The sequence below is a fragment of the Rhinatrema bivittatum genome, chromosome 16 (genome assembly GCF_901001135.1).
Source record: "Rhinatrema bivittatum chromosome 16, aRhiBiv1.1, whole genome shotgun sequence".
NCBI classification, from domain to species: domain Eukaryota; kingdom Metazoa; phylum Chordata; class Amphibia; order Gymnophiona; family Rhinatrematidae; genus Rhinatrema; species Rhinatrema bivittatum.
Genome location: NC_042630.1, coordinates 70,191,158 through 70,217,834, shown reverse-complemented (window position 1 = coordinate 70,217,834; position 26,677 = coordinate 70,191,158). Strand labels below are relative to the sequence as shown.

Sequence of the window (26,677 nt, the reverse complement as noted above, 5' to 3'; positions counted from 1 at the left end):
AGCATTCCATTATATCACGCATCCATTTGGGATCCCTTTAGTCTCTCTTTTTTCTGTCATAGTTGGTGAACCTTTCTCACTTATTTTTTTTCTCAAGTTTTGGGCAAGTTTTTGTGCATTTTGCTTGCTTGTCTTAACTTCTGTCAGTGAGCCCGAGGTTTCAATCCTCTTAGTTCTCTAGGTAAGGTTTTTCAGCATTTTGCTTAAGTTTTCATTCCTGCACATACCCAGATCAGTTCTGACAAATGGGTTTTGCCTCCCTACCAACAGATGGAGTCAGAGAAACAAAACTTTGAGGCACTGCTACATAACCGAGAGTGCCACCTGCAGTCCCCTCAGTATTTCTCTAACTCCAGCAGATGGTAGAGGTGCAACCCTGGAATCTGAGATTAGGAAAGAGAAAGAGAGAAATTGAAGTAGGAGAATTTCGGAGGAAGCTCCCTGAGGTGTTAGTCTCCTTGGTGGACCATCCCTCAGGTTGAGCCAGGTGTCCGGGGGGTTGGGAACCCCTTCTTGTGCTCGCCCACATTGTGCCGGGAGTCCTGAAAGCCAGGGGATTGGTTCCCTCAGGACCTGCAAGGCTCTGGAATCAGGGTAGTACCCCTGTGTGTGTCTTTTGCCTTTGTATCTGTGATTTTAAAGCTAAAAAAAAATGACAAAGAAAGAAAGGAGCAGAAAGGCAAACAGCTGGTTACTGGGGGGCAGAAGTTACGGCATTGAGGGCTGCAGATCTTGGCAGACAGAAGGTAACTACTGCGTTGGTCCACATGTGTCTGGGGTGGGGAACAGCACGGCGGTGCCTGGCTGATTTTTCCCGCTGCGGGAAATGGCGGAGTGGCTAAAAAAAATTGCATGCACTAGAGTGGCAACTGAGGCCGGCGGTGTTTGCAGGCCATGGGTGCAGGAGCACATGGTAGGGTGCCTGAACCGGGCAGAGAAGTGTGCCGCACGTGTGGGCTGGAATCTGCATGCTCAAATTCTTGCTCCCTCTGTCCTGGTTGTGCTTCGGGAGAGGAGGGTTCATCGGCGGGGGCACACCAGGGGAAGTGGATTTCCCGCCCTTTGGGGTGGACGTCAGTGTTGGCAGCCGAGGGTCCGCGGAGGGCCACTGGCAGGAGTCATTTTTAACTAGGGAACCCAGAGATTCCCCTCCCCCGTTTTCTCCTGTGGTTCACGGGGACTCTGATGGCGGGGGGGGGGGGGGGGGGGGGGACAATGACGACAGCCTGAAGCAGGGGATGGATGGCCTTGAGGAATTTTTGCCAAAATTTATCCTCTTGATGCATAAAGCCTTCCTGGCAAGGAAGGGGGCAAAGGGAAAACAGGTGAGAGTCAGGCCTCTCCTGTCTGCGCCGAAGAAGCCTAAGAGGGCCACAGGTGGGTCTGGGGACCTACTGCATCACCTGGGATTGCGTCGGGTGGAGTTGGAGGTGGACCCCAGGGATGGGGTGGACTTCATGGATGATCCGCAAGATGTCCATTTGGACCAACAGAGGGTGGTTCCAGACGCTGACGAGGGGGATGATCCTCGAGTTGTCTGTTTATTTAAGAAGGTGGAATTATGCCCTTTTATTCCCCTGGTCTTGTTATAGTTTTGAGGTGTTTGGGTGGATTCTTGGGTGCTACAGTGATGGCCACTCCCACAGGGAGGAGCCCCGTGAGGAACTTTAGTACCAGGCTAGACTCAGAATGCAGAAACACAGAGATAAGATTTATTATCCCAGGACAAGCAGGATGATAGTCCTCACATATGGGTGACATCATCAGATGGAGCCCTGGTACGGAAAACGTCTGTCAAGAGTTTCTAGAAACTTTTGGCTGGCACTGTGGGCCTACTGAGCATGCCCAGCATGCCATGATATTCTCAGCCATAGGGGTCTCCCTTCAGTCTCTTTTTTTCCGCCTTGCTGTAGCAAAGCAGTTCAGGAGCTCTGGAAAAAGAATTTCCTCACATTTTCTCAGAGAAGAAAATCTTTTCTTTTCACATTCTCAGTCACAATTTTCTCATAATTGGGTCTCCCTTCGACATAGTCTCGGTGAGTACATTTTTCAGATAGTTTTTTGATCGATTCCGATCATCCTACTGTCAATTCCCGCCGGTCATCGACCGTTATTAGGCCATAACTTTATCATGGCATCGGGGTTTAAAAAATGTCTGGATTGCAACCGGACTATGCCCATAACAGACCCACATTATGTATGTGTTCTCTGCCTGGGATCAGGCCACGATGTCCGGACTTGCTCAACCTGTGCCCAGATGACACCGAAGGACAGGCGTGCCCGTTTGGATAAGATGAAAGAATTATTCAAAAAGATTCCATCGTCATCGTCGACGTTGTCCCCAAGAATAACTCCTCCCTCGGTAACCAAACATCGAGGTGAAACATGGACCAACGACCATCCGTCACCGGCACCGTCGATATCATCGATAGCATCGTCTTCAACATCGAAAAGTCATCGGGAGAAAAAGCGGCATCGCCATCGACCCAGCGGATGGTAAACCATCGATGTCAGGATCGAAATCCATTGAGCCGATGCCCAAGAAAGTCCGTGTACTAGAGCCAACTCCACCGACCGTACACGAAGAATCGCGGCGCTCTCCACTGGGCTCAGTGTCAGAGGAAGTGCCACCACGAATTATCGTGGAAGTGCCAATAGCGCCAGCGATGCCTTCCCCAGTGGCAGTGGAGACTGCCCCGATTTCAAGGGAAGAAGTGACTACTTTAGTCCAACAGGCCGTCGTTGAGGCTCTGAAGAACCTACAGCCTCTGACAGTGCCATCGGTGCCAGCACAGACACCAACATCGGCATTGGAGCAGTCGATTTTTCAGCCTTTGCTGAATAGACTCGATGCCTTATTACAAGTTTTTCCGCCAACACCGACGGCACCGACTCCATCGACGCAGCCATCGATGCCATCGATGCCGATACCCCCACCGATGACTCCAGCCATTCCGGCTCCCAGATCATCGGAGGATGACGGCAGAGACTCCGATTCTGCCCCAGAACCATCGGGGTTCCATCGACATCGAGTCCCGAAGACACTCTCAATGCCTTTCAAGGACACATCGATGCCAATCCATCCAGGTCCATCGGGGGATACAAGGCATCGATTTCCATTGATGCCATCGAGGCCCATCGATTCCCCATCAATGCCCTCACTTCCAACGATGCCACAACACATCCCAACAAAGGCTGTGTTTAAATCAAAGCATCATGTCCTGCCAGAAGACATTGACTCCCCTTATCATCCTCAATATACACCTTGGAAGGATGTTGACACGGGCACTGAGTCAGAGGAACTGTCATCAGAGCCCTCTCCACCAGAGGAGAGAAAGAAATCCCTTCCAGAAGATTTGTCATTTACAAATTTTATCAAAGAAATGGCAGATACAATTCCATTTGAATTAGTCACAGAGGAGGATACTAGACATAAGGCTCTAGAAGTACTGCAGTTTGTGGATGCACCGAAGGAAATCATGGCTATCCCAATCCATCAAGTCCTCTTGGAATTGCAACAACGAATGTGGGAACACCCCTGCTCAGTCCCTGCAGTGACTCTGAGAACAGATGCCACTTATCTATTTATTTATTTATTTATTTATTGTTTTTGTTATACCGAGTTTCATGATAGGCATCACATCAACCCGGTTTACAAATAACAAGGAGTGTAAAGCATAACGTAACGTAAAAAACAATATTTTCAATAAGAACCTTGAACTTTAAATACAGTGAATCAGAAAAGGGAGAGGGAAAGTTACAAAAAACAAGGAAAATAAACTTGGGATGGAAGGGGAGAAATTGAACAGCACAATATTTACATTTCAGCCTATTGATACATTAGAATTTACATTTCAGCCTATTGATACATCTAGTGCAACATGCTCCAGGATACCAGAAGCCCCAACTACCTCACCATTCGATAGTGGTAGAATCCGCTCAGAAGAAGGCTCAGAAACACAAACCTCATTCTTCTGTCTCACCAGGAAAGGAGCAATGATTCTTGGGCACCTTAGGGAAGAAGGTCTATCAAGGGTCCATGCTGGTAGCACGTATTGCGGCATACCAGCTATACATGACACAGTACCAACAGAACATATGGAAACAAGTACAGGGTATTGTGGACAACCTCCCACAGCAGCATCAACTACCTTTAGCTACATTAGTTGACAAGGGATTAGAATCTGGCAAACATGAGGTGAGAGCAGCCTATGATGTCTTCGAAACATCAACTCGTTTGTCTGCCTCTGCAATAAGTGCGAGAAGATGGGCCTGGCTTAAGGCTTCTGACCTTAGGCAGGAAGTTCAAGAACTGCTTGCAGATCTCCCTTGTGTTGGAGACAATATTTTTGGAGAAAAGTTACAAGCTACGGTATCTCAGCTGAAAGACCATCATGAGACTCTCCGTCAGCTATCAAAATTGCCAGCAGATCAGACATCTTCCCTAAGACGTCCATCACGCAGAGACTCGAGCAGACCCTTCTACAGACCAAGAAGGTATTACCCTCCTACCTCTTCAGCACGTCCATACCGTCCCTCACAGAGAGGATGTCCACGTCAACCGAAGCCACAAAAGACCCAGTCATCACCCCAAACTGGACCAGCGGAGGGTTTTTGAACCATGCCAAGAGAACAGCAGCCTCTTTCTCAACCCTATGCCCTCCCTACCAGTCGGAGGTTGACTTCATTACTTCCAACACCAATGGAGTCTCATCACAAAAGATCAATGGGTATTAGCCATACTACATCGGGGATATCGCCTAAAATTCAATACGATACCCCCACATTCTCCTCCCATTCCACTTTGGTCAAACATTCTCTTCACATCTCAACTTCAAGTAGAACTCTCTACTTTGCTGACTGCCAGGGCCATCGAACCAGTTCCCCGGTCTCAACAAGGCAAGGGGTTCTACTCCTGCTAGTTCCTCATTCCAAAGAAAACAGGCGGCCTTTGCCCTATCTTAGACCTCCGAAATCTCAACAAATTTCTACACAAAGAAAAATTTTGGATGGTATCTCTGGGAACCATCCTTCCATTACTTCAAAAGGGAGATTGGCTCTGTTCTCTGGACCTTCAAGACGCTTATGCGCACATACCAATTTCCACACAACATCCCAAATATCTACGATTCATAGTGGGAAAGAATCATTACTAGTACCGAGACCTGCCATTCGGATTGGCCTCTGCTCCTCGAGTGTTTACGAAATGCCTAGCAGTAGTGGCTGCACATTTAAGAAAAAACAGCATTCATGTTTTTTCCATACCTAGACGATTGGCTAATCAGAAGTACATCCAGGCAGGGAGCTCTCTCTGCCTTGAAAACCATAATAACACTCTTGCACCTTCTGGGATTCCTCATCAATTATCCAAAATCCCACGTCGAGCTGTCTCAACTCCTCACATTCATTGGAGCAGACCTCAACACCACAGTGGCGAAAGCTTCCCTTCCAAGCGACCGTGCAGACAATTTGGCACGACTGGCAAACATTATGATTCATCACCATTTCGCATCCGCCCATCAAATTCTAGTACTACTAGGACATATGGCCTCGACAGTACATGTCCCTCCTATGGCGAAGTTAGCCATGAGAAGAACTCAATGGACTTTGAAATCTCAATGGCTACAAGCTTTCCAACCACTGTTGTACACAATTCAAATCACCGACCAGTTACGTCTGTCGCTCCACTGGTGGACAAATCAAACAGCGTTGAAAGTTGGTCTCCCATTCCAACAGGCAAATCCACAAGTCATCCTAATTACAGATTTATTTTATTTATTTTTTGTTTTTTTATACCGATCTTCCTACATTAGATGCAAATCAAACCGGTTTACAAAGAACAAAAACTTGCCTGACGGCATTACATGGAACAATAAACATTTAAGCAACTTTAAGTAACAGTCAAAGAGAAGAAAAACTAAGTATACAATTTAAATTACATAGTAATCAAGGTAAATAAGAATTGGATTACATAGTAATGAAGGTCATAAGTAATAAAAGTCTAACAAATGAATAATTCAAAATGTGTTGTGCTTGTACTAGGCTTAGTTAGGGAGAAGGAACTAAGAAGATATGTAGAAAAAGGAGTGGAGAATAGCGGAAGAAAAAAAAAAGGAATGAAATAAAAATAAAAATAAATAAAATAAAAATAAAAATAAATAAATAAAATAAAAGGAAAAGTCAAAAGAGTGACTGAGGGATTCTTCAGAGGGACTGAATAAATAAACCTGAATAAATGAGAGAGACTAATAACAGATCAAACCATATGAGAGAGAGAAATAAACAGAGAAGTGTAGTGAGAGATGTAGAGAAGGCTTTAAGCTAACAAGAGGGTTCTGGAAAAGCAAGCTTGAATAACCAAGTTTTAAGTTTTTTCTTAAAGGAGATTGGGCAAGTCTCTTGTCGGAGGTCAGGAGGGAGAGTGTTCCAGTTAGAGGGACCAGTGGTAGAAAAGGCCCTTTTTCTTAGAGATGTTTTAGCTTGAGGGACGAAGAGGGTACCTAGGTATTCTCTTCTCAAAGGTCTGGTGGAATATTTAGGGCGAACCTGGAAAGTGAGATCGAGTGGGGCAAGATTGTGTAGGTTTTTGTGCATGATGGTTAGCACTTTGTAGATAATTCTATATTTGATGGGGAGCCAGTGGAGGTGGTAAAGGATTGGAGTAATGTGATCCCTCTTTTTTGTGTTTGTCAAAATCCTGGCAGCTGAGTTCTGTAACATCTGTAGTGGCTTTATAGTTACAGCAGGGAATCCGAGCAACAAAGAGTTACAGTAATCGATTTTAGTGAGTAAGATTGATTGAAGAACCAAACGGAAATCATAGAAGTGTAGAAGGAGTTTAAGTTTTTTAAGGACTTGTAATTTGAAAAAGCATTCTTTAGTTGTATTGTTAACAAATCTTTTAAAGTTGAACTGGTTGTCCAAGAGGGTGCCTAAATCTCTTATGTACGAAGAATTTTTGAAGTTATCAGGTATTGTTGAAGGGAAGGTAGGAAGAGAGTGGTTATCAACCTGAGGTTGAGCATTGGGTGAAAGGTTGTTTCTCTAATAAAGAGATTTGCATCATGAGAGATGATTAGGAATTCCGTCTTGTCTTTGTTGATGACTAGGTTAATCTTAAAGAGGAGAGAGCTGATTTCCTGGAAGCAACTGTCCCAAAAGATGATGGTTTTTCGTAAAGACTCCTTGATGGGGATGATAATTTGGATATCATCTGCGTATATGTAATGCTTGATTTTCATCTTGGTGAGGAGGAGGCAGAGAGGAAGTAGATAAATGTTGAAGAGGGTTGGTGAAAGGGCAGAGCCTTGTGGAACACCCAATTTGGAACTGATTGAATGTGATTGATTATTATTGATTTTCACCTTGAATGATCTATTATGAAGGAAGGAACGGAACCAGTCCAAGGCAGAGCCCGATATGCCAATATCCATGAGTCTGTCAAGCAGAATTGAATGGTTGACTGTATCAAAGGCAGCCGAAAGATCAAGTAGAATCAGGAGGTGCGATTGTTTTTTGTCCATGTTCACAATGATGGAGTCGGTGAGCGAGATCAGAAGTGATTCCGTGTTTAGAGATTTACGAAAACCATATTGTGATGGTGATAGAATCTTGTGATCCTCCAGGAATTCTGTGAGTTGTTTATTAACTATTTTCTCCATGATCTTGGCGATGAAAGGCAGGTTGGCAATGGGGCGGAAATTTGCTGGGTCAGTAGTTGATAGGTTGGGTTTTTTTAGGAGAGGTTTCAAAATGGCTTGTTTTAGAGAATCGGAAACTAGTCCTTGGGTTAACGAACAGTTGATGATTTTTGCTATGGGCTTGGCAATGGTTTTTGGAATAGAAATGAGGAGGTTTGATGGGATGGAATCTAGAGGATGAGATGAGGGTTTAAGTTTTTTCAAAATATTTTTCACTTCAAGAGAGGAGGTGGTTTCAAAGGAGTCTAACCTGGCAGTCGTCTGTGGTAATGGTGTCGTATGATGAGGGTTAGGAGGGTTGGTTGTAGTAAACTGTTTGGTGAGATTAGTAATTTTGTTTTCGAAGAAGTTGGCCAATTCATTAGCTTTGATGAGAGCGTGGTCATCAGGAATAGATGGTGGCAATGGTTTTGTGAGGGCCGAGATGTATGAAAAAAGAGCTTTAGAATCGAAAATGAAGTGGTGAAATTTTTTTGCAAAAAATTCTCTCTTAGTTTTGAAAATGGAGTTCCTGTAGGTATTGAGGGTGGACTTGTAGCTTGCTAAAGTTGAGGGAGACAGATTTCTACGCCAAATATGTTCTTTATTTCTGAGGTGTAGTTTGATAGCTTTCAGTTCAGGCGTGAACCAAGGTTTTCTGTTGTCTTGGGCCTTGTGAATCACCTTAGTGGTAAGGGGGCAGGTTTGGTCTGCGACTTTGTTGATAATAGAATGCCAAGAATTGATGGCAGAGTTCGCATTTGAGAGGTCTAGCTGAGGTAGTTCCTTTTCAAGATGATTAGTTAGGACTTCTGTGGAACATGGTTTTCTGAAATGAACCGTGGTTTTAGGGAAGGATGGGGGAAGAGTGTTTGCTATCTCAAGGGCTGTGGTAATAATTTGGTGGTCCGACCAGGGAACTGGATTACATGTCGGAGAAGATGCGAGAGAGATACCTTCATTAATGAAAATCAAGTCCAAGGTGTGGCCTGCTTTATGAGTTGGGTTGTTAATGATCTGTATGAAACCCATGTTCTGAAGCGAAGATAAGAAAATTTCACAGTTGTGAGAGCGTATAGCCGAGTCTACGTGAAGATTGAAGTCACCCATTATTAAAGCAGGAGAGACATAGTTGATGTGTTTGGCAATGTATTCAATGATGGGAGATGGCTCAGCATCAAGAATTCTGGGTGGAGCGTAGATTAGGCATATTTGTAGTTCTTTTGATTTGAAGTATGCACATTCTATATTAGCAATTAGGCTTGAGTGTTGTAAGGTTATTTTTAGGCCTTTCATAGCTGCAAGTAACAGGCCACCACCTCTTTTCTTCGGTCTGGGAATCGAGAAGAGGTCATATGATTGTGTGGGGAGTTGGTTAATGATTACTGAGTCTGTGGATTTTTTTTTTTTTTTTAATTTATAATTTTTATTTGCCGTAATACACAGAATAAACATAAACAAGCAGTGGTGCAAGAACAACAGCAAACTTTGCATACATGTCCCAGTCCCCCCACCCCCCAACATGCCATGAAAAGTCCAAAGAATCATCTATAAACGTGAGTAGACTAGCATCACTCCAGTCAACAACAACTCAGGAGCTGAACGTAGGGTAGATAAATGATGAATAAATAGAGGCAAAATGAATGATGAATAAGTAGAGGCAAAAGAAAACAGTGCTTGATGTCACTTTTAAACAACCGTGAAAGATAAGGATCTCCATGAAATATAGGGGTCCCAGATTTGAAGAAATTTAGAAAGTCGGTGGTGTTTCAGTGCCGTGAGTCTATAAAGAAGGCATACGTTATCTAGACGTTTGAGCAATTCGTCTGACGTGGGCGGATGTGGCCTTTTCCATCGGTAAGCAATTTCCATTTTAGTCGCCGTGCACAACTGTTGCACAAGAGTCTGAGCGTGCAAAGGTAAAGAGTCGCAGGGAGCAAAGAGCAATGCCTGCTCCATGGTGAGCAAACAGGGAGACTGAAGCAGGTCTGATAGAAGCCGTGATACATAGGTCCAAAGAGGACGAATAAAAGCACACGTCCACCACATGTGTAGAAATGTGCCCTCTTGGTGACAGTTCCGCCAACAGTAACGGTCCATTTGCGGGTAGCAGCGATGTAGCTTCATCGGCGTCAGGTGCCAGCGATATAAAGTCTTGTAGTTGGCTTCTACAATGCGGGTGGACACATTGCCACGGGATATGTTGGAAAAGATAGATTCCCAAGCCTCCTCCGATAGAGGCCGCTGGAGGTCAGCTTCCCAAGCTGTCATGTGAGTGTGTTTAGTGAACGGGCGCTGTAGTAGTTGCTGGTAAATTTTGGAGATAAGGCCACCAATTGCAGTAGGCGAAACACAGTATCCCTCAAAAAGAGAGCGTGAGGGAGCCAGGAGCCCCCTAGATTGAACATGGGAGATAAAATGGCGGAGTTGCATGTAGGCAAGAAATTCCGTAGCTGGTAGGTGGAATCGCTCTCGAAGGATGTCGAAGGAGGCCAGTCGACCCTGGTGCATGACATGATACAGGCAGAGAAGTCCTCCCGCTTGCCAAAGTCCATAGGCCTTGGTAGGTAGACCTGCCGGAAACTGGGTGTTGTGGAATAAATAAGTAAGAGGGAAATATTCATACCGGCCCACCAGTCGGGTTCTCCACTGCTTCCAGATGTTATACGTGTGCCTGGTGCAGGGTGGAAGCTGTATCATCGGTCGCCAGGACGAGATAGGTTGCCAGAGAAGGGAGGCCAAGGGGACCGGCGCAATCCACGATTGTTCCAAAGCGACCCACGGCTTTGTGGCACGAGCACAGTGCCAGTCAATGAGGGGCCTGAGCTGGGCAGCTGCATAATACCATCTCAGATTGGGAAGGCCCAGACCACCTTGTAGTTTCGGCTGGTAGAGGACAGACTGCGCCACACGAGGAGGGCGGCGGCGCCACAAGAAACGGAGCAGCTTCCGTTGCCATTGAAGTAGCGTGATTCGACTCAGTGGAATTGGTAGTGTCTGAAAAAGGTACAGGAACCGGGGCAGCAAGTTCATCTTGATGGTAGCAAGTCGTCCGAGCCACGTGAGCGGAAGAGAGCCCCAGTTCTCCAAGTCAACATCTATTTTCTTAATAAGAGGAGCATAATTAAGATTATACAAGTCACATACATTATTACTCAGATACACCCCTAAATACTTAAGTTTGGAGGGCGCCCATCTAAATGCATGAGCTTGCTGCAATTGACCTACTATATCTTGGGGGCAGGAGAGATTTAGAATCTCGGACTTCTCCCAGTTGATCTTGAATCCTGAAAGGGCACTAAAACGGGCTAGCTCAGACTCGAGGGCAGGCAGGGAACCCACGGGATTACCAATAGTGAAGAGAATGTCGTCAGCAAAAAGTGACAACTTGGGCTCGCAGGTAGATGTAATGAATCCCTGCACCTGTGGGTTGCGGCGGATGGAAATGTCTAGGGGTTCGAGAAAAATTGCAAAAAGGAGGGGTGACAATGGGCAGCCTTGTCTAGTCCCTCTCTGCACCGGAAACGGGGCGGTGTAGCTACCATTGATTTTTATGCGTGCCAGAGGGTTGTGATAAAGGGCTTGGATCCAGTTGCGGAAAAAGGAGCCAAATCCCATCTCCTGTAATGCTTGAAAGAGAAAAGGCCAATGAACCATGTCAAAGGCCTTCTCTGCATCTATGGCCAGGAGGAGATGATGTACATCCCGTCTTTGCAGAGCCCCCCAAATAATGTTGATAATTTTGCGAACATTGTCGCTGGCCATTCTGCCTGGGATAAAGCCGGCCTGGTCTGGGTGTATAATATGTGGAATGAAAGTATTAATCCTATCGGCCAGAATCTTTGCCAAGATTTTTAAATCCAAATTAATTAAGGAAATCGGGCGATAGGAAGCGCACAAGGAGGGATCCCTTCCAGGTTTAGCAATAATAGTAATGCCTGCGGTGTTAGAAGTTGAATGTAACGTTCCCCCATTACGCAAGTGATTGAAATGACTTTGGAGATGTGGGGCCAGAACTGACCTAAAGGATTTATAAAAAGTAGCTGTAAGGCCATCGGGTCCCGGAGCCTTGCCGACCTTGAGAGTTTTAATAACCTCAAGAATCTCAGGAGTTGTGATTTCCGCGTTGAGTCTGTCATGCATATCCTGATGAAGTCTAGGAAGGGGGAGATCTCGCAGATACTGGCCAATATTTACCGACTGAATGTGGGATTCAGCCGAATACAACTGCCGATAGAAGTGTAAAAATTGTCGCGCAATGGCCGAGGCAGACGTTTCGATCTGACCCTGGTCATTCTTTATTTTAAGAATGTGATTTTGGAATGATTGTTTTTTAAGCTGGTGGGCCAGAATCCTACCTGCCTTGTTACCGCCCTCAAAGTGATGTTGCCTGGTGAGATTTAATGCGTGCGTAATATGATCTAGCTCGAGTCTGTGTAATTCCTCCCGGGTGTGAGTAAGCTGAGAACGCAGTCGTGGAGACCCAGACTTGCTGTGCTGCGCAGTTAGATCCGCAAGTCTGGCTTTTAATCGTGAGCAAGCCTGCTCTTTCCGCTTTTTAACATAGGAGGAGCGAGAAATAAAGTGCCCCCTAATGAAAGATTTAAAGGAATCCCAAACAGTGACCGGAGAGGGGACAGACCCGACATTATCAAGAAAAAAGTCTCGGATCACCTGCGTGGTAGCTTGTGTGAACTGGGCCTCAAGAGTCTGTGGATTTTAACCAAGTCTCTGTGATGGCACAGATGTCAGGATTGGTCTCTAAGAGAAAATCATTGAGTATATGAGATTTTTTTGAGAGAGATTGTGCATTGAAAAGGGATAGGGTAAAAAGGGAGAGCCCAAGGAATTGTGTGATAGGAGAAATAATGATAGGGATTAGCCTTTTCTGCTGGTAGGTGTGAAATTGAAGTATTTTCTCTTTAATTCTCTGGTGATTGTAAATAATGGGGATGTTGAAAGCGTGCATTTTGAGCGTAGGTAAGAGGAGGTGAGAGAAACCGAGTAGTGGAGTTCTAAAGGAGTCTGGAGTAGAGAGAAAGCAAGAAAGGCCAAGATAAATTAGAGTAGTGATTGCCCTCAGTGACTGCATGAAGGGGCGCACAAAGGGGCAGGCCCCTTTGTTGCGATCCTTTGGTGCGCGACGCTGGCGCGCGGCGCCAGAGGGGATTAAAATTTAAAAGTCCCTCTCCTTTCCTTATTGGCTGAAGATACTGTGGGGCGTGTTTTCAGGCTGAACGACCGATGGTAGGTGGTGTTTGCTGTGCGATCGCGTTCCAGGCTCGCCGGGGGGAAGAGATTAAAAGGCCTTACCCCGACGGGTCTGGGCGCCGATCGTGCAGGCCTCCCTCCAACGTGCAGCAGCAGCAGCGGTAGAAGTGTCAGCGGCAGCCCCGAGCAAAGATGGGATGGGGAGCTCACGTCAACAACCTTCAAATACAAGGGACGTGGACTACGCTCGAAAAACAGTATCAGATAAACTTCTTGGAACTTCGAGTGATGAGATATGCCCTTTATGCCTTTAAAGACTGCCTCTCAAACAAGATGGTGCTGTTACAAACAGACAACACAGTAGCAATGTGGTATATAAACAAACAGGGAGGCACAGGCTCTTATCTGCTCTGCCAGGAAGCAGTGCAGATTTGGGCTTGGGCTCTGGAGCATTCCATACATCTCCGAGCATCTTACCTGGCGGGCATCAAGAACATCCTAGCAGACGATCTCAGTCGACATGTCAATCCCCACAAAAGGTCGCTGGACCCACGTGTAGCGAGCAAAATCTTTCAACGCTGGGGTCGCCCACCTATAGATCTCTTTGCGTCCAAACTGAACCACAAAGTGGAAAAGTTCTGCTCCCTCCACAGTCGTCGACAAACAGTCCCCAAGGACGCATTTTCTCGTCCCTGGAACACAGGTCTTCTATATGCGTATCCTCCGATCCCGCTCATATCCAAAACTCTCGTGAAGCTACAACAGGACAAACGGACAATGATCCTCATAGCCCCGAACTGGCCTCGACAAGTATGGTTTTCCATACTCCTCGACCTCTCGATCTCACCACCAATCCGCCTGGGCTCAGAGCCCACTCTCATCACTCAGAATCAGGGCAAGTTGCGTCATCCCAACCTGACAACTCTTGCCCTAACAGCTTGGATGTTGAAAGCTTAATTCTGCAACCACTTAATCTTTCAACACAAGTCGCTCAAGTTCTAGTAGCTTCACGAAAGCCTTCCACACGTAAATCCTACCACTTTAAGTGGACTAGATTTACAAAATAGTGCACACAAAAGGGTATAGAACCCTTCTCCTGCCCCACTTCTTCTTTACTAGATTACTTATACCACCTGTCGGATTCTGGTCTCCAGACATCCTCTGTAAGGGTACACCTAAGCGCCATAGCGGCATACCACAAGGGAATAGGGGATGCACCAATAACAGCACAACCCCTAGTAAGTAGGTTCATGAGGGGCTTACTTCTTCTTAAGCCTCCCATTCGACCACCGGTCACTGAATGGGACCTGAATTTAGTACTAACAAGGCTCATGCGCTCACCGTTTGAGCCTCTACACTCTTGTGAAGAAAAATTCCTTACATGGAAAGTGCTTTTCTTGGTGGCTATTACATCGGCTAGAAGGGTCAGTGAGTTGCAAGCTCTCGTCACATACGCACCCTACACAAGGCTCCTGCATGACAGAGTAGTCCTTCGCACTCACCCCAAATTCCTACCAAAAGTGGTAACAGACTTTCATATAAATCAGAAAATAGTCTTGCCTACTTTCTTTCCAAGACCTCACTCTCACCAGGGAGAGAGAGTTTTACATACATTGGACTGTAAACGTGCACTAGCTTTTTAACTGAATCGCACAGCGGTCCATAGGAAATCCACCCAACTCTTTGTTTCTTTCGATAAAAATAAACCAGGAGATGCGGTAGGATAACAGAATCTCTACAGCTGGCTAGCAGATTGTATTGAATTCTGTTATGAAAAAGCAAACATTCCTCTCCAGGGGCGAGTAAAAGCACATTCAGTGAGGGCTATGTCCACATCAGTAGCACACTATCGTTCAGTGCCCATTCTGGACATATGTAAAGCTGCAACATGGAGTTCCCTTCACACCTTTGCAGCTCTTTATTGTCTGGACAAAGAAGGATGACAAGATTCAGCCTTTGGACAATCTGTCTTAAAGAACTTATTTCCAGTATAATTCTAACTCCTTCGACATCCGTCCTGCTGTGATTTTCAGGCTGCCTCATTTTTTCCAGCAGTACACCAGTTGTTGTGCTTGTTGCACAAGTTATATGCTGTTGGTATAATATAAGAATGACTCAGCCTGTAGCTTGCTAATCACCCATATGTGAGGACTATCATCCTGCTTGTCCTGGGATAAAGCAAAATTGCTTACCTTGTAATAGGTGTTATCCCAGGACAGCAGGATGTAGTCCTCACAGAACCCACCCACCTCCCCGCGGAGTTGGGTCCGATACGTTTTTATTATTTTATTTTTTTAGCTCACGCATATTGCTACAAACGAGACTGAAGGGAGACCCCTGTGGCTGAGAATATCATGGCATGCTGGGCATGCTCAGTAGACCCACAGTGCCAGCCAAACGTTTCTAGAAACTCTTGACAGATGTTTTCTGTACCAGGACTCCATCTGATGATGTCACCCATATTTGAGGACTACATCCTGCTGTCCTGGGATAACACCTATTACAAGGTAAGCAATTTTGCTTTATGCAGCTTGAAGTAGTCGCCAGAGGTGGCAGTAGTGAGTAGATTCTTGCAGCAACAGTCTGGGGTCCTCGGTTGAGGAGACCCGTCCCACAATGGTGGTGTAGGGCTCCGATGCTGGTTTCCAATGAGGAGCTGTAGGCAAGACAGATTGATAGATATAGATTACTCACAACTCTTGCAGCTGCGATAATAGAGTTCCCAGCAGGTAGAAAGAAATATCAGGCACCAGGGTAGACAACACAGGCCCTTGAGGAGCGAGTACCTGGATACTGGATAGGCACCTGGAGATAAGCATAGGACCCCGAGGAGTGGTTCCCTATGCGGAGCTGTAGGTGACAGACTAGTAGATACTAGATTACTCACAACTCTTGTAGCTGCAATAGTAGAGTTTCCAGCGGATAGGAGCGAGTGGTAAGCAGGCACTAAGGTAGATGACACAGGCCCTCGAGGAGCGAGTACCTGGATACTGGATAGGTACCTAGAAAGAAGCATAGGGCCCCCGAGGAGCGGGTACCCAAGTTAGCAGAACCCCGAAGAGTAGAGAGAGCTTCCAGCGGCAGCAGGAAGCGGCAGAGCAGCTTAGACCGGACGAATCCAATCCTTTGCTAACTCAAAGTCAGTCGTGACGTCAGGCGTGACGTCAGTTGAGGGGAACGCCCCCGAGTGTTGCTCCAATGTTGGAATAAAGACGTGGGTAGCGTGCATGCGTGCACCCTAGGAGGCCCTCAGGTGCATCATGGCGGAATGCCCCGCCATAGCAGTTCCAGGGACGCCGGAGGGTGCGGCTAGCAGACGTGGCGGTCGCCATCTTCTCGAGGCTAGTGGAGAAAGTGAATAAAGAGGTGAGGCAAGTAGGACGAAGCCGTCTGAGACCGATGGACGCAACAGTACCCTCCTTGAAAGGGCATCCTCCAGACCCCCTACCTGGTCTTGGTTTCCGAGGATGTGAACAATGATACTGGTTCAGCATCTCCTTGTCCATGATATTAGCCATAGGTTCCCATGAGTTATTTTCTGGTCCATAGCCCTCCCATGACAGGAGATATTCCCAAATTCTGCCTCTCTTCCTTACATCAAGTATTGCATCTACTTTGTACTCAATGTCCTCTTCTGCGTCAACAGGAGGGAGATCCGGTGTCCTGGTGCTGAATTTGTTAAGGTTGAGCGGTTTCAGTAAAGAGACATGAAACGCGTTATGAATCTTCATTGCTGGGGGAAGTCGGAGACTGTAGGAGAAGTTGCCCAGACGTCGGAGGATGGGAAAAGGTCCGACATAACGTGGAGCGAAGTGAGCTGAAGGTAGCTTGAGTCTGAGGTGCTTAGTAGATAGCCAGACTTTATCACCAGGCTTGAAGTCATGAGCCTTGTTGTGATGAGCATCATAGCCCTTTTTAACTCGAAGTCCAGCTTTAGGGAGCATCTCCTTGGTCTTCTTCCAAAGATGTTGAATCTTGTTGGCAGTAGATTGAGCTGCCGGGGACGACACAGATAGCGGAAGTGGCAAAAGTGGTGAATGTAGTCGCCCATATACCACTTCGAAAGGTGTTGATCCAGTTGATGTAGCTGGATGGGAGTTGATGGTGAACTCGGCCCACGGTAACAGTTCAGCCCAGTCATTCTGACGTGAACCAACGTAGGCATGGAGGAACTGTTTGAGGTTACGGTTCATCCTCTCAGTTCGACCATTTGACTGAGGATGGTATGATGAGGTGAAGTCGAGAGAAATATCGAAGTTCTTGCACAAAGCCTTCCAGAATTTGGCTGTGAATTGTACACCTCTATCTGAGACGATGTGTTTAGGCATGCCGTGCAGGCAGAAAATGTGGCTGATGAAAAGTTTCGCAAGTTCACTGGTAGTTGGTAAACCAGGAAGAGCCACAAAGTGAGCCATCTTTGAGAAACGATCCACTGTTACCCAGATGGTATTGTTTCCTCCAGAGGGTGGTTAAGTTCATCACGAAGTCCCTGACGATGTGAGTCCAGGGCTCATCTGGTACTGGCAAGGGTTGAAGCAGGCCCCAAGGATGTCCGGGCGGAGGTTTCTGTCTGGCACAATTAGCACAGGCCGCTACATAGGCAAAGGTATATTCTTTCATGGATGGCCACCAGTAGTATTTCTATAGCTTCGCCAGTAATTCTTTATCTCCAATGCCGTAATTCCTTTCTGCCAGCGTGAAGCGTCTGGAGAAAAAGGAACAGGGATGCAGGATCTTGGAGTCTCTGGTTTGACTTAGCACAGCCCCTACGCCAACATCTGAGGCATCAACCTCCTCAATGAAGGGGTGTGCGGGATCCGGATGCTGGAGGCATGGCTTGCTAGAGAAAGTGTTCTTCAGCTTTTGAAAAGTGGTGACAGCATCCATAGACCAATTGGCAACATTGGCACCTTTCTTTGTTAGAGCTGTTAATGGCACAGTCAGTGAGGAGTAATTCTTAAGGTTCTGTAGTAGTTAGTAAATCTCAGAAATCATCTAAGAGCCTTTAGACCAGTGGGTTGAGTCCATTTCTGAATGCTCTCAAGCTTTTGAGGATCCATCTGGAACCCTTGATTTGACACTATGTACCCCAAGAAAGGTACAGATTCCTTGTGGAATTCACATTTGGACAGCTTAGTGTATAGATGATTCTCCCGCAGTCTCTGTAGAACCCTCTTGACATCCTCCTTGTGAGTAGTCAGGTCTTGAGAGAAAATCAAGATATCGTCTAGGTATATAACTGTTGCAACCGTCCCTTCCCGACGGCTTCACTCAGCCTACCTTTCTTTCTTTGCACCTTCTCTCGCTATAGAAGGACACCTGGCTGCCGCGGCGTCTGCCTGCCGTCCTCTCCGGCGTCCCCGGACCGGCTTGGGCGCTGCCTCCCGCCATGCTCCGCTGGTACCTTAGGGCGTGCGTGCCCCACGGCCCTCACTTATTTCCTACTTGGCGTGAACCTCAGCGGCGTCCCCCTGTGATGACATCACGCTGCCCGGATATTTAAAGCCTACGATGTTTGCAGCCTTTGAATCTTACGGATTCGCTCTCTGTACCCAGCTACTCTGCCTCTCCAATCTCCATTGGACTCTTAATGCTAACGGGGTACTCGCTCCTCGAGGGCCCATGTTCCCTGACTCGCTGCCTGCTCCTACCTTCTCTTCTGCCTGGAAGGATTCGCTATCTTCAACACCAGTGAGCACTACCATCTTCATCTCAGAGCTGTTCCCTGGACCCAGGTACTCGCTCTTCGAGGGCCTGCCTCTGTTCCAGCCCTAGTGCCATCTCCTACGTGGACCCGCTGTGTGAGTACATTACCTTCAAGCCTCTCAGCTCTCAGGGATCAGGTACTCGCTCCTCGAGGGCCTGCTCTTCCTATCCTGGGGTTCTTCATACTGGGGCTTTGTGCCTATTCCACTGTACTCATTATTCGCAGTTCTTTCCACTACAGCAATGCTACCGGAGGAGTCGCTGTTCCAGCGCCTGAGGAATACTAGCCCAGCCGGGCTACTTCTGCTGCTCACCACTGCCACCTCTGGTGGCTTCACCACATTGTCTAATAAAAGATCAATCTCTGTGTTTGTGTGTCCTAAGCTGAGCCTGACCTGTGGCCCCTCACGGGACTTCCCCCCGTGGGCATGGTCAGCTGCCACAGTGTCCAAGGGTCCACCCAAACTTCACTAATCACAACAGATTGCTAACTCCATGGATCCGGCACAGCTCAATGCCTTGCAGGCCATTCCAGGCCTGGCCCTACGCACTGCTGAACTACAAGATGCATTGGAGAAACTCACTTCAGCGTTTCATCAGCTACAAGCACAGAAGATGCAAGGCGCTACTTCCAGTAATGAAGGTCAGTTACCTGAAGTGACTATAAAGACTATAGTACTGGCAGATCCAAGATGGCGACACAGTAGGAGCAGGCTCCGAGTAGCTCTTTATTTTCCTGTTGAAGATATTGCTGCATTACATTTATTATGCCACCGAAGAGGAAGGGGAAAGTCAGGGTATATCCCTCGACTCCCCCATTAACCTCGGTAGCTTATCAAGAGATTACTCGCTTCCTTACCTCCTCCACCACATTATCTCCAGGAGTTGAGGAGACCTTGGAGCGGATCCGGCAGAGAGAGGAATCCGCTCCGGAGGAGACTAGCCTGAGTCCCGAGCTGAGGGCAGCACCGAAGCAGGAAGCTGGTCGGTTGTTTCAACTTGATGCGCCGAAAGGAGAATCTTCTTCCGGGTTACAAGCAGAGACGCCATCGTCAGCGTCGACTGCAGTGCCTACAGCACCGGTAACCAGCTCAGTCATCCCGGGAGAAGGGAACCTCACCTTCGGAACAGCAGAAATCGGCCAGGGTGAAGGGGCAGCTGGGGTAAGTCCTGCGGATATCTTCCTGCCACTACCTCGGGTAACTTCCCCAGCTGTTATACCCCTAAAAATCCCAGAACGTCCAGAGACTGTGACAAATGCTGCGTTGTGGGATTTGATGGTGGGGGTAGCGTCTGTAATAAATCAAGTTAATGAGAAAGTGGAATTGCTGGCTTCTCAAGGGACCCAAAAATCGCTGGAAATTCAACAGAAGTTTGATTTGGTCTCAAAGAGAATTGATAAATTAGAAGAAAAGGAGCAGGACAATCTCAGGTTTAAGGCCGCAGTTGTTAAGGATAATCAATTTACTGCAAGAAGGATAGAAGCACTAGAAAATGCCTCCAGACACTTAAATATAAGGATACTAAATTTTCCCCGTGTCTTAGGAGAAAACCCTTATATATCTCTAAAGAGGTTTCTGAAGGAAGTTTTGGGTTTTCAAGAAGAAAAATTGCCAAATGTAAATAAATGCTTCTTTCTACCAAATGTATCCTCTACACCAAACAGAGTAAATTTACAAGAAAATTTAACTGACTTTTTGGAAAACACTGCAGCAGAAGTAATGGATCTACGTTATTAGTTTCATTGATATCATTATCAGATGTTCAACTAATTATGAAAAATTATTTCATGAAATTTCCTACTCCTTTTCTTGGGGAAAATGTAAAGATCTTTCCCGATCTGTCTCCTATTACTCAGGGAAGGCGAAGGGAATTTTTAACCCTTCGCCAACAGGCAATTGCTTTGGGTTATTCCTTTAAACTAAAATTTCCTTGTAAATGTATTTTAAAGAAAGGAGTAGAAGTTAACATATTCTTCACTTTCCAGCAGTTAAATGATTTTCTTATGTCTAAAACCCCCCCTTACATCTTCCCCAATCGATATGTAAAAATAGTGGTGGATAGATGTCGCTTTTTTTCTTTAAGGGAATAAATTTATTTACTATTGCACTCTCTGTAATATCGGATCCTATTAGTGTGTGGTACACATTGTATATTGATTTATACTTTAAGACTTATGGAATATTAATATTATTTCCTTTATATTAGAGTTGTATAACTCAAGTATTTTTCTTCATTGCATTCTATTTGTCATTTTTCTTATTTGCAAAATTTATGGTTTTGTAAGTTTAAAACTAATAAATAAAGAATTAAAAAAAAAAGACTATAGTACCTCTGGCTGCTCCAGTTCGTTTCTCTGGAGAGATTCAAAGAACTAGAGGTTTCCTAAACCAATGCTGCATGCATTTTGCATTGCAGCCTGCACACTTCCCCACAGCCTACGCCAAGACTACTTATATTCTATCTTATCTTGATGGAAGGGCCTTGTCTTGGGCTTCAACGCTGTGGGAACGTAAGGATCCAATCCTGCAGGATATTGATGGATTTCTAGAATTATTTAAATCTGTTTTTGATGATCCTGCTCGGGTGACTGTTGCTGGTTCTGACCTGGTAGACCTGAAGCAAGGCAACCAACCACTGGCTGGTTTTGCAATAGAGTTGAAGACTCTTGCTATAGAATTATGCTGGGAACCTAGATGCCTGAAAACTCTCTTCTTCAGAGGTCTGAATACCTGCTTGAAAGACAAGCTTGCCGCTCGTAAGCCACCTGGCTCGCTGGATGAACTAGTGGCTTTGGCTACTAGAATTGACCACCGGCTTCATGATAAGGTGAAAGAACTCAAGCCTACTAAAGGGCCGGTTCAGAAGGAGACTCGTGCTAAACTTGCACTTCGGATGGTTCCAGCAATACCTGTTGCCAGCGGAGAAGAACCGATGCAACTTGCTCGCAGTCATTTGACTTCTAAAGAGAGAAGACTTCGGAAGAGGCATGGCCTATGTATGTACTGTGGACAAGCTGGTCACGATGTCCCAACATGCCCTATTCATCCGGAAAATGGACTGTTCTTAGGCCTTACCACGCCTTCTCCTCAGCTCTCTCTACCAGTCTCCCTGACTTGTGGACCATCTACAATCCAAACTCTTGCCCTTGTGGATTCAGGGGCAGGAGGCACCTTTATACTTCAATGCCTAGTGGAACATTTGAGGATTCCCCTCGTTACTTTAGAAGCTCCACTACTCTTGTCATCCATCCATGGAGAGCCTTTGCCCGGTGATGTGATTTGTTGCACCGAACCAGTGACTCTTCGCACCGGAGCCCTCCATACGGAGACAATTCCCTTCTTTGTGTTAGAAAAGGCCATGCACCCTATCGTTCTGGGGTTACCCTGGTTGCAGTTGCATCAGCCTCAATTCAACTGGTCCTCCTTGGAGCTCTCCTGCTGGGGCCCAGGTTGTCATGGCAGTTGCCTCAAGGAAGTTTCTCCTGTTCTATTCATGCCTACAACTCCAGTGATGGCAGGACTGCCGCCTCAATACGCATCATTCAGTGATGTGTTTTCCAAAGAAGCTGCTGACATCCTTCCTCCACACAGATCTTATGACTGTGCCATTCGGCTGAAACCAACACTGAACCTCTTAAAGGACATGTCTATCCACTCTCTGCAATAGAGAATAAGGCTATGTCCGAGTACATCGAGGAGAATTTACAGAAAGGTTTCATTAGACCTTCAAAGTCGCCAGCCGGCGCAGGATTCTTCTTTGTGGGGAAGAAGGACGAAACCTTACGTCCTTGTATCGACTATCGAGGTCTGAACGAGATTATGATTAAAGACCGTTACCCCCTGCCTTTAATCTCACAGCTGTTTGACCGGCTTCAGGGGGCCAAGATATTTTCGAAACTTGACTTGAAGGGGGCCTACAACTTAGTTCGGATTCGCAGTGGTGACGAGTGGAGAACGGCTTTCAACACTCGAGACGGTCATTTTGAGTACTTAGTAATGCCCTTCGGCCTGTGCAACGCACCTGCTGTGTTCCAGAACATGATGAATGTCATTCTGTGGGATTTGTTGTACATAAGAACATAAGAAAATGCCATACTGGGTCAGACCAAGGGTCCATCAAGCCCAGCATCCTGTTTCCAACAGTGGCCAATCCAGGCCATAAGAACCTGGCAAGTACCCAAAAACTAAGTCTATTCTATGTTACCATTGCTAATGGCAGTGGCTATTCTCTAAGTGAACTTAATAGCAGGTAATGGACTTCTCCTCCAAGAACTTATCCAATCCTTTTTTAAACACAGCTATACTAACTGCACGAACCACATTCTCTGGCAACAAATTCCAGAGTTTAATTGTGCGTTGAGTAAAAAAGAACTTTCTCCGATTAGTTTTAAATGTGCCCCATGCTAACTTCATGGAGTGCCCCCTAGTCTTTCTACTATGCGAAAGAGTAAATAACCGATTCACATCTACCCGTTCTAGACCTTTCATGATTTTAAACACCTCTATCATATCCCCCCTCAGTCGTCTCTTCTACAAGCTGAAAAGTCCTAACCTCTTTAGTCTTTCCTCATAGGGGAGTTGTTCCATTCCCCTTATCATTTTGGTAGCCCTTCTCTGTACCTTCTCCATCGCAATTATATCTTTTTTGAGATGCGGCGACCAGAATTGTACACAGTATTCAAGGTGCGGTCTCATCATGGAGCGATACAGAGGCATTATGACATTTTCCGTTTTATTCATCATTCCTTTTCTAATAATTCCCAACATTCTGTTTGCTTTTTTGACTGCCGCAGCACACTGCACCGACGATTTCAATGTGTTATCCACTATGACACCTAGATCTCTTTCTTGGGTTGTAGCACCTAATATGGAACCCAACATTGTGTAATTATAGCATGGGTTATTTTTCCCTATATGCATCACCTTGCACTTATCCACATTAAATGTCATCTGCCATTTGGATGCCCAATTTTCCAGTCTCACAAGGTCTTCCTGCAATTTATCACAATCTGCTTGTGATTTAACTACTCTGAACAATTTTGTGTCATCTGCAAATTTGATTATCTCACTCGTCGTATTTCTTTCCAGATCATTTATAAATATATTGAACAGTAAGGGTCCCAATACAGATCCCTGAGGCACTCCACTGTCCACTCCCTTCCACTGAGAAAATTGCCCATTTAATCCTACTCTCTGTTTCCTGTCTTTTAGCCAGTTTGCAATCCACGAAAGGACATCGCCACCTATCCCATGACTTTTTACTTTTCCTAGAAGCCTCTCATGAGGAACTTTGTCAAACGCCTTCTGAAAATCCAAGTATACTATATCTACCGGTTCACCTTTATCCACATGTTTATTAACTCCTTCAAAAAAGTGAAGCAGATTTGTGAGGCAAGACTTGCCCTGGGTAAAGCCATGCTGACTTTGTTCCATTAAACCATGTCTTTCTATATGTTCTGTGATTTTGATGTTTAGAACACTTTCCACTATTTTTCCTGGCACTGAAGTCAGGCTAACCGGTCTGTAGTTTCCCGGATCGCCCCTGGAGCCCTTTTTAAATATTGGGGTTACATTTGCTATCCTTCAGTCTTCAGGTACAATGGATGATTTTAATGATAAGTTACAAATTTTTACTAATAGGTCTGAAATTTCATTTTTTAGTTCCTTCAGTACTCTGGGGTGTATACCATCCAGTCCAGGTGATTTACTACTCTTCAGTTTGTCAATCAGGCCTACCACATCTTCTAGGTTCACCGTGATTTGATTCAGTCCATCTGAATCATTACCCATGAAAACCTTCTCCATTACGGGTACCTCCCCAACATCCTCTTCAGTAAACACCGAAGCAAAGAAATCATTTAATCTTTCCGCGATGGCCTTATCTTCTCTAAGTGCCCCTTTAACCCCTCGATCATCTAACGGTCCAACTGACTCCTTCACAGGCTTTCTGCTTCGGATATATTTTAAAACGTTTTTACTGTGAGTTTTTGCCTCTACAGCCAACTTCTTTTCAAATTCTCTCTTAGCCTGTCTTATCAATGTCTTACATTTAACTTGCCAATGTTTATGCTTTATCCTATTTTCTTCTGTTGGATCCTTCTTCCAATTTTTGAATGAAGATCTTTTGGCTAAAATAGCTTCTTTCACCTCCCCTTTTAACCATGCCGGTAATCGTTTTGCCTTCTTTCCACCTTTCTTAATGTGTGGAATACATCTGGACTGTGCTTCTAGAATGGTATTTTTTAACAATGACCATGCCTCTTGGACATTTTTTACTTTTGTAGCTGCTCCTTTCAGTTTTTTTCTAACAATTTTTCTCATTTTATCAAAGTTTCCCTTTTGAAAGTTTAGCACGAGAGCCTTGGATTTGCACACTGTTCCTTTTCCAGTCATTAAATCAAATTTGATCATATTATGATCACTATTGCCAAACGGCCCCACCACCGTTACCTCTCTCACCAAGTCCTGTGCTCCACTGAGAATTAGATCTAAAATTGCTCCCTCTCTCGTCGGTTCCTGAACCAATTGCTCCATAAAGCTATCATTTATTCCATCCAGGAACGTTATCTCTCTAGCGTGACCCGATGATACATTTACCCAGTCTATATTGGGGTAATTGAAGTCTCCCATTATTACTGCACTACCAATTTGGTTAGCTTCCCTAATTTCTCTTAGCATTTCACTGTCCATCTCACCATCTTGACCAAGTGGACGGTAGTATACCCCTATCACTGTAGTCTTCCCTGACACACAAGGGATTTCTACCCATAAAGATTCAATTTTGTATTTAGTCTCATGCAGGATGTTTATCCTGTTAGACTCTATGCCATCCCGGACATAAAGCGCCACACCTCCTCCCGACTGCTCCTCTCTGTCATTGCGATATAATTTGTACCCCGGTATAGCACTGTCCCATTGGTTATCCTCTTTCCACCATGTCTCTGAGATGCCAATTAAGTCTATGTCATCATTTACTGCTATACATTCTAATTCTCCCATCTTACTTCTTAGACTTCTGGCATTAGCATACAAACATTTCAAACTTTGTTTTTTGTTTGTATTTTTATTCTGCTTTTTAATTGATAGGGATAAGTTAGAATTTTTTAGCTCAGGTGAGTTTTTAGTTACAGGCACTTGGACTACTTTTCTAATTATTGGAACCTCACTGTCGGGATGCACTAATTCTAATGCATCATTAGTATCCTTTAAAGATACCTCTCTTCGAACCATGCGCTGCTGAGCGACTGTCGGCTTTCCCCTTTGTTCTAGTTTAAAAGCTGCTCTATCTCCTTTTTAAAGGTTAGCGCCAGCAGTCTGGTTCCACCCTGGTTAAGGTGGAGCCCATCCCTTCAGAAGAGACTCCCCCTTCCCCAAAAGGTTCCCCAGTTCCTAACAAAACTGAATCCCTCTTCCTTGCACCATCGTCTCATCCACGCATTGAGACTCCGGAGCTCTGCCTGCCTCTGGTGAATGTCATCTAGGTACACTACGACACTACAAGAGTGTTGTACTGTACCTAGATGATATTCTGATATTTTCTCAGAATCTATCCACTCATCTAGAAGACGTCAAGCAAGTTCTACTAAGACTCTGAGAATACCGAATCTACGCCAAGCTATCCAAGTGCGAATTCCATAAAGACTCCGTGCCTTTTCTTTTGTACATTGTGTCTAAAGATGGCTTCCAGATGGATCCCCCAAAATTAGAAAGTATCAAGAATTGGTCCCAACCTACCAGCCTGAAGGCCCTGAGACAATTTTTGGGGTTCATCAATTACTATAGAAGCTTTATTCTTTAACGGTGCCCTTGACTGCTATGACCCGGAAAGGGGCCAATGCTTCTAAATGGTCTGCGGAGGCCATTTCCACGTTCGAAGATTTAAAGACTGCCTTTTCCACAGAACCATGCCTATGTCATCCAGACCCTAACAAGCCATTCATCGTAGAGGTTGACGCCTCTGACGTCAGTGTGGGGGCTGTTCTGAGCCAGTCTGGAGATTCCAAGTCCTTACGTCCCTGCCCTTTCTTCTCACAACGTTTCTCTCCGGCAGAGAAGAATTATGGGATTGGTGACAAAGAG

At 45.6% G+C, this 26,677-nt stretch overlaps 1 protein-coding gene across 3 annotated transcripts in view; it reads left to right on the top strand.

The window, feature by feature from the left end:
- PLD2 (phospholipase D2) overlaps positions 1-26,677 on the top strand; it is a 444,278-nt gene that overhangs the window by 270,733 nt on the left and 146,868 nt on the right. The gene's annotated exons all lie outside the window — the stretch shown is intronic.